Source organism: Canis lupus, chromosome 9, assembly GCF_048164855.1.
Source record: "Canis lupus baileyi chromosome 9, mCanLup2.hap1, whole genome shotgun sequence".
Classification (NCBI taxonomy): Eukaryota; Metazoa; Chordata; class Mammalia; order Carnivora; family Canidae; genus Canis; species Canis lupus.
Window position 1 is genome coordinate 2,552,196 of NC_132846.1, and position 15,636 is coordinate 2,567,831.

The window sequence follows — 15,636 nt, forward strand, 5'->3', positions numbered from 1 at the left end:
CAAATGCCCACCATTTGCTTCGACGTGGGTGGAACTGGAGGGTATTATGCTGAGTGAAGTAAGTCAATCGGAGAAGGACAAACATTATATGTTCTCATTCATTTGGGGAATATAAATAATAGTGAAAGGGAATAAAGGGGAAAGGAGAAAAAATGAGTGGGAAATATCAGAAAGGGAGACAGAACATGAGAGACTCCTAACTCTGGGAAACGAACTAGGGGTGGTGGAAGGGGAGGAGGGCAGGGGGTGGGGGTGAATGGGTGACGGGCACTGAGGGGGGGCACTTGACGGGATGAGCACTGGGTGTTATTCTGTATGTTGGCAAATTGAACACCAATAAAAAATAAATTTATTATTAAAAAAAATTTGGTCTGTGCATAACTATCTTTGACTTTTAAAATATGAAGAAACCTGAGGATCCACAGGTCTTGGATAACCCTCTGCAAGTTCTGATTAAAGTCAGAAGTGGTGTGGTTCCTATGATGATATATGGAGTGACTGAATATAAGGAAAAAGCATGGATTTAATCCTTTATTAACAGTAACATCCAATTATTTTCTGGATTGGTTTTCTATCAAGTGCATCGCTTGGACTTTCCACCTGCATATTAACCAGCACACACTTCTGTTTGGTGGTAATACTAGTCCTGCTCATCCCAAGCACACAGGAAATATGAATCCCATCTGCAAAGTGGGATTGTATCCAATGTAGTGAAAGAGGTACATGAAGCAGCCAAGAAGCTGTGCCAAACCAGGCTAGCCAGTAGTTTGGAATAGTTCAAGAACTGTAAATTGAAGAAGAGTTTAGTGGCAAAACTCCAAACAAACCTCATCAGGCAGTTGATACACCATCACACCTTGTTCACATGCTGTTTAAGAGCTCAGTGAGAACAGAGCTGCATTAAGAGTCATACAAAACCGGGATATCTCACTGTTAAAAACCCTAGTTACTTTGGGTAAAGAAGGCTCGTCCATTAGGTAAGTGGCCAAGGTGATGGTGTCCCACTCTGAAAAATAGCACTGTCCCTACTTCCATGCCTGAATGTTGATTTCATCTAGATCAGCCAGTTGTTTTCCATGGAGTCCTTCCTACAGCCCCAGCAACTCCATGAAACTAGTAACCAGAGTACTTTTTCATAGTATCTTGCTGCAGCGTGGCTAGTGCCCAACATAAAAGAGCACAGAGCCTCCATCTCTTGTGTCCTCACTCCTCATTCTTACAGGGTTGAAGGTCCCCAATCTTAACAGCATTTTGAACTTCTTCCCCATTCCTGACACAACAGATACCTCTCATTGCTCTTTGTAACCACCAGCCAACACTTGTCTCAACCTACCAATCAGGGCCAGAGGCATCTGGAAGCTAAAGACATCAACTGAGTCTGCCTTGATAATTCAGTTCCAGGGTCCTTCGCTCCTCACAGGCATCCCTCCTGCACTCATGGATTTATTATTTTTATTTTTCAAGTCCCCACCTTTTTTAAATTTATTTATTTTATTGGACTTCAATTTGCCAACATATAGCATATCACCGAGTGCTCATCCCATCAAGTGCCCCCCTCATTGCCCGTCACCCAGTCACCCCATCCTCCCTCCCACCTCTCTTTCCACTACCCCTTGTTCCTTTCCCAGAGTTAGGAGTCTCTCATGTTTTGTCACCCTCTCTGATATGTCCCACTCATTTTCTCTCCTTTCCCATTTATTCTCTTTCACTATTTTTTATATTCCCCAAATGAATGAGAACATATAATGTTTGTCTTTCTCCGATTGACTTACTTCACTCCGCATAATACCCTCCAGTTCCATCCACGTGGAAGCAAATGGTGGTTATTTGTCATTTCTAATGGCTGAGTAATATTCCATTGTATACATACTCATGGATTTAAATTCCTGCTTTCCTCCATCTGATTACATTCTCAACAGAAGGCATCTCGAATTATATTTTCAATGGGTACTTCTGTGTCAGATCTTATTTACTGATGCCTTGGCTTTATTTTAAAATTCATTTGTGTAAAATAAATAAATAAATAGATAGATAGATAAATAAATAAATAAATAATTCATTTGTGTGCTTCCCCTCTGTTGGTTAATGTGCTCTAAAGGCTGACTTGGGGAGAAAAAAAAAGGCAAGAGGATGAAACAAGACACGTTATGCAAACACTAATTCACAGCTGTAGTGGCTGTATCAATATTTGACAAAGCAGATTTCAGATCAAGATAATATCAGGAATAAAGAGGTCCAATGCATAAGGTAAAGGGATCAATTCCCTAGAAAGATGTGACAGCCCTAAACGTGTACATGCTTAACAGGAGGTTCAAAAGACATGAATCAAAGGCTGATAAAACCTGAAAGAGATATTTTAAAAATCCACAATTATAGTGGGATATTATCAATACTCCTCTGTCAGTGATTGATAAAAAATAGTAAGAATGTAGAAAAGCTGAACACTATCAACCAACTGAGCTAATCAACATTGCTAGGATACTCCAGCTGAGAGGAGCAGAATAAATACTTTTTTTCAAGTGCATGTGGTAGATTCACCAAACAGGCCGTACAAAACAACAAATTATCATATGAGATATATTCTCAGAACACAGAATTAATCTAGAAAAATTGATAACAAAGCTATCTGGAAAAATCCCCAAATATGTGGACAGCTTACAACATACTTCTAAATAACCACAGGTCAAAAAGAAAGTAGCATGGAGAATTAGAATATATTTTGAATTGAGAGGAAATTTAAACACACCAAATCAAAGTTTATGAGATGCAGATAAAGCAGGGCTAGAGAGAAATATATAGCAGTAAAATATTTATACTGGATTAAAGAAATAAATCAATTATCTGAAGCCAGGGATGAAAGAGAGCAATGGCTTTATACAGAGTCAAATTGTAAACACTTCGGGCTTTGTGGGCCATATGGCCTCTGTCACAATGCTTCAACTCCGCCAAGGTAGTACAAAAGCAGCCGCAGCAAACACACAAATGAACATGCCTGTGTCCCAGTAAAACTCTGTTTACAAAAACAGGCTGCAGACCAAAAGCATTGTTTTCTGGCCCCTAATCTAAAGCTTCCAAATTTAAGAAACTAGGGGAAAAAGCAGTAAGCTGAACCAAAAGTAAGTAGGATAATCTAAAGGTCAAGGAAATGAAGCACAGGAAAACTATTCACAATCAATGAAATCAAAAGATACTTCTTTGAAAGGGTCTATAAAACGGATGAACTTATCAGACTAATCAAGAAGGAAAAAAGGTACAAGTAAGTCGTCTTAGAGATGAAATGGGGAACGTCACTGCAGACTCTATATTCTAAGGGTAATACGAGAATATCACAAATGGTTCTTGTGCCGTAAATTCAAAACTGTAGATGAAATGGAAAAGTTCCTTGATAGACGCAAGCTGCCAAAACGCACTTAAGAAAAAAAAAAAGAAAACATGAATATGCCCATACCTATTAAGGAAACCAAATTTGGGGTTAAAAAGCTTTCTCACAAAGAAAACTCCAAGCCTGGATGTTTTCACTGGCCTGGAGAAGCCCACCAAACATTTAATGAAAGCTGATACTCTAAAATTTTTTCTGTAACAGAGGAGGGACTCTTCCTCATATTTATCTATTTATGTATTTGTCTATTTCTCTTTTTAGAAATCAGCTTTGTTTTCAGCGTCACTTAGTTCTAAAAACCTGTGTACTTACTTTTCCTTCCCACCCGGTTTCCCTGAAACACAGGATTTCAAAAACTACAACAAACAAACACGCAGCACTGTGGGATTCCAGGCAGTGACCACCTGCATTTCATTTTGGCAATTACACCAGGACTCCATTCCAAAGAAACCTCTGTGCAAAGCGCCATATCGCCTAGAATGAGGCTCATTGTTTTTCAATCTTGGAATCACCCTCTTGAAAAGCAGACCCAGAAACCCTGGCTTTCAGAAGTTAGTCATAATATCTTCATCGTTCCAGCAATTACACAATTAAGAGCGCCCGGAGTGAATTAATTTAACAGATTCAAGACAGGGCAAAATTTCTCATAACATTCCCTGTGCTTCTGTTGAATGTTCTGGCTCCCTCTTCCATGAGAATCTTCACCCTTAAAGTTCTGGGGATGACCCCAGCTGCACCGAATTGCCAAGCAGAGCCAATCTGGATGGCGGGGGTGTGGTGTGAGGGGATTTGGACACAGAACCTCTAGCTGGTCCCAGCAACAATGAACTTGTTCATTATTCATAGATACTGTCCAATAAAGAGCATGACTCAAAACTAAAAAGCTAACCTTTCACCAGATCCCTGGATGAAAATGATTTTTAAAAATCTATATAATTTGGTGCAGCCAGGCGGCAGAGTTGGCTAAGAGAGGGGAACTCTTGTTTTGGCTCAGGACATGATGTCAGGACTGTGGGATAGCCCCAGGATAGGCCCTGCTCTCTGGCTGGAGCCTGCTTGGGACTCTTTCTCCCTCTCCCTTCACCGCCCACCGCCCTGCTCACATATGGCTCTATCTCTCCCTCCCTCTAAAATAAGTAAAAATTTTTAATAATAAATTTATTTTTTATGGTGTTCAATTTGCCAACATACAGAATGACACCCAGTGCTCATCCCGTCAAGTGCCCCTCTCAGTGCCCGTCACCCATTCACCTCCACACCCCGCCGTCCTCCCCTTCCACCACCCCTTGTTCGTTTCCCAGAGTTAGGAGTCTTTATGTTCTGTCTCCCTTTCTAATATTTCCTACCCATTTCTTCCACCATCCCTTAAATACCCTTTCACTATTATTTATATGCCCCAAATGAATGAGAACATAAGATGTTTGTGATTCTCCGATTGACTCACTTCACTCAGCATAATACCCTCCAGTTCCATCCATGTTGATATTCGATAAAGGAGGAAAGACTATCCATTGGAAGAAAGACAGTCTCTTCAATAAATGGTGCTGGGAAAATTGGACATCCACATGCAGAAGAATGAAACTAGATACACAATGAGATACCACCTCAACCAGTGAGAATGGGGAAAATTAACAAGACAGGAAACAACAAATGTTGGAGAGGATGCGGAGAAAAGGGAACCCTCTTACACTGTTGGTGGGAATGTGAACTGTTGCAGACACTCTGAAAACTGTGTGGAGGTTCCTCAAAGAGTTAAAAATAGACCTGCCCTACGACCCAGCAATTGCACTGTTGGGGATTTACCCCAAAGATTCAGATGCAATGAAACGCCGGGACACCTGCACCCCGATGTTTCTAGCAGCAATGGCCACAATAGCCAAACTGTGGAAGGAGCCTCGGTGTCCATCGAAAGATGAATGGATAAAGAAGATGTGGTTTATGTATACAATGGAATATTACTCAGCCATTAGAAATGACAAATACCCACCATTTGCTCATTGTGGTTTTGATTTGTATTTCCCTTATGGCAAGTGATACAGAGCATTTTCTCATGTGCGTGTTGGCCATGTCTATGTCTTCCTCTGTGAGATTTCTCTTCATGTCTTTTGCCCATTTCATGAGTGGGTTGTTTGTTTCTTTGGTGTTGAGTTTAATAAGTTCTTTATAGATCTTGGAAACTAGCCCTTTATCTGATACGTCATTTGCAAATATCTTCTCCCATTCTGTAGGTTGTCTTTGAGTTTTGTTGACTGTATCCTTTGCTGTGCAAAAGCTTCTTATCTTGATGAAGTCCCAATAGTTCATTTTTGCTTTTGTTTCTTTTGCCTTCATGGATGTATCTTGCAAGAAGTTACTGTGGCCAAGTTCAAAAAGGGTGTTGCCTGTGTTCTCCTCTAGGATTTTGATAGAAACTTGTCTCATTTAGATCTTTCATCCATTTTGAGTTTCTCTTTGTGTATGGTGAAAGAGAGTGGTCTAGTTTCATTCTTCTGCATGTGGATGTCCAATTTTCCCAGCACCATTTATTCAAGAGACTGTCTTTCTTCCAATGGATAGTCTTTCCTCCTTTATCGAATATTAGTTGACCATAAAGCTGAGGGTCCACTTCTGGATTCTCTATTCTGTTCCATTGATCTATGTGTCTGTTTTTGTGCCAGGACCACACTGTCTTGATGACCACAGCTTTGTAGTACAACCTGAAATCTGGCATTGTGATGCCCCCAGATATGGTTTTCTTTTATAAAATTCCCCTGGCTATTCGGGGTCTTTTCTGATTCCACACAAATCTTAAAATAATTTGTTCTAACTCTCTGAATAAAGCCCATGGTATTTTGATAGGGATTGCATTAAACGTGTAAATTGCCCTGGGTAACATTGACATTTTCACAATATTAATTCTTCCAATCCATGAGCATGGAATATTTTTCCATCTCTTTGTGTCTTCCTCAATTTCCTTCAGAAGTGTTCTGTGGTTTTTAGGGTATAGATCCTTTACCTTTTTGGTAAGGTTTATTCCTAGGTATCTTATGCTTTTGGATGCAATTTTAAATGGGATTGACTCCTTAATTTCTCTTTCTTCAGTCTCATTGTTAGTGTCTAGAAATGCCACGGACTTCTGGGCATTGATTTTGTATCCTGCCACACTGCCAAATGGCTGTATGAGTTCTAGCAATCTTGGGGTGGAGGCTTTTGGGTTTTCTATGGAGAGTATCATGTCATCGGCGAAAGGGAGAGTTTGACTTCTTCTTTGCCAATTTGAATGCCTTTAATGTCTTTTTGTTGTCTGATTGCTGAGGCTAGGACTTCCAGTACTATGTTGAAGAGCAGTGATGAGAGTGGTCATCCCTGTCTTGCTCCTGATGTTAGGGGAAAGGCTCCCCGTGCTTTCCCATTGAGAATGATATTTGCTGTGGGCTTTTCATAGATGGCTTTTAAGATGTCGAGGAATGTTCCCTCTATCCCTACGCTCTGAAGAGTTTTGATCAGGAATGGATGCTGTATTTTGTCAAATGCTTTCTCTGCATCCAATGAGAGGATCATATGGTTCTTGGTTTTTCTCTTGCTGATATGTTGAATCACATTGATTGTTTTACGGGTGTTGAACCAGCCTTGTGTCCCGGGAATAAATCCTACTTGGTCATGGTGAATAATTTTCTTAATGTACTGTTGGCTCCTATTGGCTAGTATCTTGTTGAGAACTTTTGCATCCATGTTCATCAGGGATATTGGTCTATAAGTTTCCTTTTTGGTGGGGTCTTTGTCTGGTTTTGGAATTAAGGTGATGCTGGCCTCATAGGACGAATTTGGAAGTACTCCATCTCTTTCTATCTTTCCAAACAGCTTAGTAGAGTAGGTATGGTTTCTTTAAATGTTTGATAGAATTCCCCAGGGAAGCCAACTGGCCCTGGACTTTTGTGTCTTGGGAGGTTTTTGATGACTGCTTCAATTTCCTCCCTGGTTATTGGCCTGTTCAGGTTTTCTATTTCTTCCTGTTCCAGTTTTGGTAGTGTGTAGCTTTTGAGAAATGCGTCCATTTCTTCTAGGTTGCCTAATTTATTGGCATATAGCTGTTCATAATATGTTTTTAAAATCGTTTGTATTTCCTTGGTGTTGGTAGTGATCTCTCCTTTCTCATTCATGATTTTATTAATTTGAGTCTTCTCTCTCTTCTTTTTAATAAGGCTGGCTAATGGTCTATCTATCTGATTAATTCTTTCAAAGAACCAACTCCTGGTTTTGTTGACCTGTTCCATGTTCTTCTGGTCTCGATTTTGTTGAGTTCTGCTCGAATCTTTATTAACTCCCTTCTTCTGCTGGGTGTAGGATCTATCTGCTGTTTTTTCTCTAGCTCCTTTATGTGTAAGGTTAGCTTTTGTATTTGAGTTCTTTCCAGTTTTTGAATGGATGTATTGCGATGTATTTCCCCCTTAAGACTCCTTTTTTTTTTTTTTTTTTTTTTTTTTCTTTTTTTCTTTTTTTTTTTTTTTATTGGTGTTCAATTTACCAACATACAGAATAACACCCAGTGCCCGTCACCCATTCACTCCCACCCCCCGCCCTCCTCCCCCTCCACCACCCCTAGTTCGCTTCCCAGAGTTAGCAGTCTTTATGTTCTGTCTCCCTTTCTGATATTTCCCACACATTTCTTCTCCCTTCCCTTATTTTCCCTTTCACTATTATTTATATTCCCCAAATGAATGAGAACATATAATGTTTGTCCTTCTCCGACTGACCTACTTCACTCAGCATAATACCCTCCAGTTCCATCCACGTTGAAGCAAATGGTGGGTATTTGTCATTTCTAATAGCTGAGTAATATTCCATTGTATACATAAACCACATCTTCTTTATCCATTCATCTTTCGTTGGACACCGAGGCTCCTTCCACAGTTTGGCTATCGTGGCCATTGCTGCTAGAAACATCGGGGTGCAGGTGTCCCAGCGTTTCATTGCATTTGTATCTTTGGGGTAAATCCCCAACAGTGCAATTGCTGGGTCGTAGGGCAGGTATATTTTTAACTGTTTGAGGAACCTCCACACAGTTTTCCACAGTGGCTGCACCAGTTCACATTCCCACCAACAGTGTAAGAGGGTTCCCTTTTCTCCACATCCTCTCCAACATTTGTTGTTTCCTGCCTTGTTAATTTTTCCCATTCTCACTGGTGTGAGGTGGTATCTCATTGTGGTTTTGATTTGTATTTCCCTGATGGCAAGTGATGCAGAGCATTTTCTCATGTGCATGTTGGCCATGTCTATGTCTTCTTCTGTGAGATTTCTGTTCATGTCTTTTGCCCATTTCATGATTGGATTGTTTGTTTCTTTGGTGTTGAGTTTAATAAGTTCTTTATAGATCTTGGAAACTAGCCCTTTATCTGATATGTCATTTGCAAATATCTTCTCCCATTCTGTAGGTTGTCTTTGAGTTTTGTTGACTGTATCCTTTGCTGTGCAAAAGCTTCTTATCTTGATGAAGTCCCAATAGTTCATTTTTGCTTTTGTTTCTTTTGCCTTCGTGGATGTATCTTGCAAGAAGTTACTATGGCCGAGTTCAAAAAGGGTGTTGCCTGTGTTCTTCTCTAGGATTTTGATGGAATCTTGTCTCACATTTAGATCTTTCATCCATTTTGAGTTTCTCTTTGTGTATGGTGAAAGAGAGTGGTCTAGTTTCATTCTTCTGCATGTGGATGTCCAATTTTCCCAGCACCATTTATTGAAGAGACTGTCTTTCTTCCAATGGATAGTCTTTCCTCCTTTATCGAATATTAGTTGCCCATAAAGTTCAGGGTCCACTTCTGGATTCTCTATTCTGTTCCACTGATCTATGCGTCTGTTTTTGTGCCAGTACCACACTGTCTTGATGACCACAGCTTTGTAGTACAACCTGAAATCTGGCATTGTGATGCCCCCAGATATGGTTTTCTTTTTTAAAATTCCCCTGGCTATTCGGGGTCTTTTCTGATTCCACACAAATCTTAAAATAATTTGTTCTAACTCTCTGAAGAAAGTCCATGGTATTTTGATAGGGATTGCATTAAACGTGTATATTGCCCTGGGTAACATTGACATTTTCACAATATTAATTCTGCCAATCCATGAGCATGGAATATTTTTCCATCTCTTTGTGTCTTCCTCAATTTCTTTCAGAAGTGTTCTATAGTTTTGAGGGTATAGATCCTTTACATCTTTGGTGAGGTTTATTCCTAGGTATCTTATGCTTTTGGGTGCAATTGTAAATGGGATTGACTCCTTAATTTCTCTTTCTTCAGTCTCATTGTTAGTGTCTAGAAATGCCACGGACTTCTGGGCATTGATTTTGTATCCTGCCACACTGCCAAATGGCTGTATGAGTTCTAGCAATCTTGGGGTGGAGGCTTTTGGGTTTTCTATGGAGAGTATCATGTCATCGGCGAAAGGGAGAGTTTGACTTCTTCTTTGCCAATTTGAATGCCTTTAATGTCTTTTTGTTGTCTGATTGCTGAGGCTAGGACTTCCAGTACTATGTTGAAGAGCAGTGATGAGAGTGGTCATCCCTGTCTTGCTCCTGATGTTAGGGGAAAGGCTCCCCGTGCTTTCCCATTGAGAATGATATTTGCTGTGGGCTTTTCATAGATGGCTTTTAAGATGTCGAGGAATGTTCCCTCTATCCCTACGCTCTGAAGAGTTTTGATCAGGAATGGATGCTGTATTTTGTCAAATGCTTTCTCTGCATCCAATGAGAGGATCATATGGTTCTTGGTTTTTCTCTTGCTGATATGTTGAATCACATTGATTGTTTTACGGGTGTTGAACCAGCCTTGTGTCCCGGGAATAAATCCTACTTGGTCATGGTGAATAATTTTCTTAATGTACTGTTGGCTCCTATTGGCTAGTATCTTGTTGAGAACTTTTGCATCCATGTTCATCAGGGATATTGGTCTATAAGTTTCCTTTTTGGTGGGGTCTTTGTCTGGTTTTGGAATTAAGGTGATGCTGGCCTCATAGGACGAATTTGGAAGTACTCCATCTCTTTCTATCTTTCCAAACAGCTTAGTAGAGTAGGTATGGTTTCTTTAAATGTTTGATAGAATTCCCCAGGGAAGCCAACTGGCCCTGGACTTTTGTGTCTTGGGAGGTTTTTGATGACTGCTTCAATTTCCTCCCTGGTTATTGGCCTGTTCAGGTTTTCTATTTCTTCCTGTTCCAGTTTTGGTAGTGTGTAGCTTTTGAGAAATGCGTCCATTTCTTCTAGGTTGCCTAATTTATTGGCATATAGCTGTTCATAATATGTTTTTAAAATCGTTTGTATTTCCTTGGTGTTGGTAGTGATCTCTCCTTTCTCATTCATGATTTTATTAATTTGAGTCTTCTCTCTCTTCTTTTTAATAAGGCTGGCTAATGGTCTATCTATCTGATTAATTCTTTCAAAGAACCAACTCCTGGTTTTGTTGACCTGTTCCATGTTCTTCTGGTCTCGATTTTGTTGAGTTCTGCTCGAATCTTTATTAACTCCCTTCTTCTGCTGGGTGTAGGATCTATCTGCTGTTTTTTCTCTAGCTCCTTTATGTGTAAGGTTAGCTTTTGTATTTGAGTTCTTTCCAGTTTTTGAATGGATGTATTGCGATGTATTTCCCCCTTAAGACTCCTTTGCTGCATGCCAAAGATTTTGAACGTTTGTAACTTCATTCTCATTAGTTTCCATGAATCTTTTTAATTCTTCCTGAATTTCCTGGTTGACCCTTTCATCTTTTAGCAGGATGGTCCTTAACTTCCACGTGTTTGAGGTCCTTCACAACTTCTTGTTGTGATTTAGTTCTAATTTCAAGGCATTATGGTCTGAGAATATGCAGGGGACGATCCCAATCTCTTGGTATCGGTTCAGACCCGATTTGTGACCCAGTATGTGGTCTATTCTAGAGAAAGTTCCACGTGCACTTGAGAAGAATGTGTATTCACTTGAGTTTGGATGTAAAGTTCTGTAGATATCTGTGAAATCCATCTGGTCCACTGTATCATTTAAAGCTCTCGTTTCTTTGGAGATGTTGTGTTTAGAAGACCTATCAAGTATAGAAAGCGCTAGATTGAAGTCACCAAGTATAAGTGTATTATTATCTAAGTATATCTTAACTTTGGTTATTAATTGATATATTTGGCAGCTCACACATTCGGGGCATATATATTGAGGATTGTTAAGTCCTCTTGTTGGATAGATCCTTTAAGTATGATATAGTGTCCCTCTTCATCTCTCACTACAGTCTTCGGGGTAAATTTTAGTTTATCTGATGTAAGGATGGCTACCCCTGCTTTCTTTTGAGGACCATTTGAATGGTAAATGGTTCTACAACCTTTTATTTTCAGGCTGTGGGTGTCCTTCTGTCTAAAATGAGTCTCTTGTAGACAGCAGATAAATGGGTCCTGCTTTTTTATCCAGTCTCAAACCCTGCGCCTTTTGATGGGGTCATTAAGCCTGTTCACGTTCAGAGTTACTTTTGAAAGATATGAGTTTAGTGTCATCATGATATCTATTCAGTCCTTGTTTTTGTGGATTGTTCCACTGGACTTTTTCTTAAAGGGGAATTTGAAGAGTCCCCCTTAAAGTTTCTTGCAGAGCTGGTTTGGAGGTCACATATTCTTTCAGTTCCTGCCTGTCTTGGAAGCTCTTTATCTCTCCTTCCATTCTGAATGAGAACCTTGCTGGATAAAGTATTCTTGGTTGCATGTATTTCTCATTTAGGACCCTGAATATATCCTGCCAGCCCTTTCTAGCCTGCCAGGTCTCTGTGGAGAGGTCTGCTGTTACCCTAATAGTCCTCCCCATTAAAGTCAGGGATTTCTTGTCTCTTGCTGTTTTAAGGATCTTCTCTTTATCTTTGGAATTTGCAAGCTTTACTATTAAATGTTGAGGTGTTGAACGGTTTTTATTGATTTTAGGGGGGGGGGATCTCTCTATTTCCTGGATCTAAATGCCTGTTTCCCTTCCCAGATTAGGAAAGTTTTCAGCTATGATTTGTACAAATACATATTCTTGACCTCTCTCCCTTTCGGCGCCCTCGGGAACCCCAATTAAACGTAGGTTTTTCCTCCTCAGGCTGTCATTTATTTCCCTTTATCTATCCTCATGGTCTTTCGATTTTCTTTTTTTCCTTAGTTTCCCTCTTTGCCATCAACTTGTCTTCTATGTCAATCACTCATTCTTCTACCTCGTTAACCCTCGTCGTTAGGACTTCTAGTTTGGATTGCATCTCATTCCGTTGATTTTTAATTTTTGCCTGATGAGATCTAAATTCTACAGTCATGAAGTCTCTTGAGTCCTTTATGCTTTTTTCTAGAGCCACCAGTAGCTGTATAATAGTGCTTCTGAATTGGCTTTCTGACTTTGAATTGCCATCCAAATTCTGTGACTCTGTGGGAGAGAGGACTATTTCTGATTCTTTCTTTTGAGGTGAGGTGTTCCTTCTAGTCATTTTGCTCAGTGCAGAGTGGCCAAAAAAAAATTGTATTGGGAAAAGGAGAAAAAGAGAGGAGAGAAAGACGGAAAAAAATAGAAAAATAAAAAAGGAAGAAAAAAGAGAAGAAAAAGAGAAAGAAGGGTGGGGTATCAAACAGAAATCAAAAAGCAAAAAAAAAAACAAAACAAAACACGGGGGAGTATCTTCTGATTCTGTGTACTTTAAGTCCCTTGGCTTCTCCTGGAACTTGTCCGTCTAGCTGGTCTTCTGGGGGAGGGGCCTGTTGTGCTGATTTTCAGGTGTTAGCACTTGGGGGAGCTGCTCCGCCCCCTGCCTGGTGTAGGGCTCAGTGGGGGTTGTTTACCCCGTGAGGCCCCAGGAGGAACAACCCCAGTGGCGGGGCCAGCTCTTGCAGCCCTGGAGTCAGCCCCCGCAGGAACTACTGAGCTCCCCATCTGCAGCGCCTGGAGGCTCCGGGGCGGGGCCGCTGATCTGCTCAGCTCGGGGCAGGAGCGTCCTTGCGGTCTTGGGCCCTCCGGCCTCTGCCGGGGTGGGGGGGGGCCGGATTCTGGGCTGTGTCCCGGCGCCCTGGGCTCCGGGGCCTGCGCTGTTGGATTCGCGCTCCCGCCCCGCAGCCCCCTCCGCGGAGCCGCCCCCGAGCCCCCCGAACTGCTCTCGCCCCACAGCCCCCTCCGCGGAGCCGCCCTGAGCCCCCCCTGAGCTGCTCCCGCCCCGCAGCCCCCTCCGCGGAGTCGCCCCCGAGCCCCCCGAGCTGCTCCGGGTCCCGCCGTGCGCGCTGCAGCCCTTAGGGAGCTCGGCGCACTCTCCCGGGGCGCAGGTGTCTGTTAGTGTCCCCGGGAGCCCGAGGGCATCCCCGCCCTCCTGGGTCCTGCTCCAACTCCCCGCGAGCCCCTTTCCCCCGGGAAGGTCGGTGCAGCTCCTGCTCCTCCGGGACGGGGCTCTCCTGTCCTGGGGACACTCGCCCCGGCCTCAGCCCGGCTCCTCGCGGGCCCCTCCCCCTTGGAGGCCTTTTGTTTCTTTATTTCTTTTTCCCCGTCTTCCTACCCTGATAGAAGCGTGAACTCTTCTCACTGTAGCATTCCAGCTGCTCTCTCTTTAAATCTCAGGCCAAATTCGTAGATTTTCAGGATGATTTGAAGGTTATCTAGGCAATTTGGTGGGGACAGGAGACTTGGGGACCCTACTCTCTCACCATCTTGCCCCTCCAAGTAAAATATTTTTTTAGAACCTGTAAAATTTGACCCCAAAGGATGGCTATTAAAAATAAACCAAGAAATATTCAGAAACAAGTTTCTAGTGAAAGCTTGACTTCCAGTTGAATAAAATGATTTAGTCATGTTCTTTTATCTGTGGGGAATGCAGTGTTATCACAGCCTCTTATTGAAGCCTTCCTGAAACTCCTTAACTAGACAGCATTTTAATTCAGAGACCAAAGTGAAAATAACCTTTGGAAAAAAAAAAGAATGAAAGAAAAGCAATGTGGCTGGGAAATTGTGCACATCTTGAGGAACAATCTCTCCCCCTTCCCCTTGCCCCCACAAGCTTGGGCTTTCCGGGAAGATCAGTGGCTTCCTAGTCAAAAACATTCTCAAAGTCATCAGGAATGGAGGGATGCAGACCTGGCATCTAGGCAGGTGTGTTCCTAGTACCATATCTGTGGCTCAAGAGCCAAACAGCTGGATCCTGCAGGACATCATGAAGACATTCCCCAGGGTGATGAAGATTCTAAAAAACCTGAAGCTCCGTAAGAACTCCTAGATGTTATCACCTGTGCTGGTCTACCTGGATTCCTCCCTAAATCCCTGCATGACCTTTTGCAGCTTAACGTTGAACACCACCCTGGCTGTTCATCAGCAACCACCGAACAGCAGAGCAAATCATTTTATAACAATAGCATTACTGGATACCAAAACAAGATAAAGACCTTGGGAGAAAATTAAACTCTGGGCTAATAACCACAAGAACCTACCAGCCAAATGAGTCCAACAATATATAAAAAGGATACTACATCATAACCAAGAGTCGTTTATCCTAGGATTGCAAGACTAGCTCAAAATTCAAAAAGGAATCAATGAAATCCACCATATCAACAGACTAAATAAGACAATCCTTATTTTCTCAACAGATGCAGAAAGAGCATTTCACAAATTTCAACACCAATTCATGATTTAAAAAAAAACTAGCAAACCAGTACTAGAAGGGAATTTCTGTAACATGATAAAGAGCATCTACAAAATACTTATGATAACATCATACCTAATGATGAAAGATTGAATGTTTTCCCCCTAAAATTGGAAGCAAGGCCAGGATGTCCCCTACCATTCCTATCCAATATGGTACTGGAGGTCCTACCACTACAAATAAGGCAAGAGAAAGAAATAAAATGAATATGTACTGAAAAGGAAGAAATGAAATTATCTCTTATTTCTGGATGAATGCTTTTTCCACATAGAAGAACCAAAGAATATACAAAAGGCTAGAACCAATAAGTGAATTTAACAAGGTTGCAAGATACACAATCAATCTGCAAAAACCAATCATATTTCTACATACTCTCAATTAACAGTTGGAAATTCAAATATTAAAAATAACCATCTACAATACCCAAAAAATATGAGATACTTAGGTATAAAGATTTTTTAATGCTGAACATTTTTTTCCTATGGTGAAATCCACAAAACCCTGATGAAATAGTTCAAAGAAGATATGATATAAATAAATGGAGAGGTATACAGTGTCCATGGATTGGAAGATTCAGTGGTAAGATGTCAATTCTCTCTAAACTATCGATTTAATGCCACTCAAATTTAA

General features: G+C 41.3%; 1 protein-coding gene and 1 pseudogene across 4 annotated transcripts in view; one reads left to right on the plus strand and one right to left on the minus strand.

Annotated features, from left to right (window-relative positions):
• Nucleotides 1-15,636, minus strand: part of CATSPERB (cation channel sperm associated auxiliary subunit beta) — a 146,176-nt gene that overhangs the window by 112,107 nt on the left and 18,433 nt on the right. The window lies entirely within an intron of this gene.
• On the plus strand, nt 402-1,058 carry LOC140639595 (pyruvate dehydrogenase (acetyl-transferring) kinase isozyme 3, mitochondrial pseudogene; annotated as a pseudogene).